Source organism: Penaeus monodon, chromosome 24 (assembly GCF_015228065.2).
Source record: "Penaeus monodon isolate SGIC_2016 chromosome 24, NSTDA_Pmon_1, whole genome shotgun sequence".
Taxonomy (NCBI): domain Eukaryota; kingdom Metazoa; phylum Arthropoda; class Malacostraca; order Decapoda; family Penaeidae; genus Penaeus; species Penaeus monodon.
In genome coordinates this window covers 11,240,789-11,240,994 of record NC_051409.1, presented here as the reverse complement: position 1 = coordinate 11,240,994, position 206 = coordinate 11,240,789, and the positions used below count along the sequence as shown (strand labels likewise).

The 206-nt window shown below is 30.6% G+C and overlaps 1 protein-coding gene across 1 annotated transcript in view; it reads right to left on the bottom strand.

Moving 5' to 3' along the window:
- Nucleotides 1–206, bottom strand: part of LOC119588567 (mitochondrial glycine transporter A-like) — a gene marked incomplete in the record, with an annotated part of 18,729 nt that overhangs the window by 17,377 nt on the left and 1,146 nt on the right.

Genomic DNA, 206 nt, shown 5'->3' with positions numbered 1-206 from the left:
TTTACTAACTCTTAATAAAACGACAGCAAGCTCATCAGTTGCACTGACATGATATAGCATAAGAAGAAAATCAAGAGGTTTAGGACATATTACAACTACATAATACTGTTGGTTATTATGTAAGGTATTAATGGTATCATTAGCACTACTAATGATACTGTAATGTGACAGGTATCATCAATAACAACAGTAATCATATTTTACAG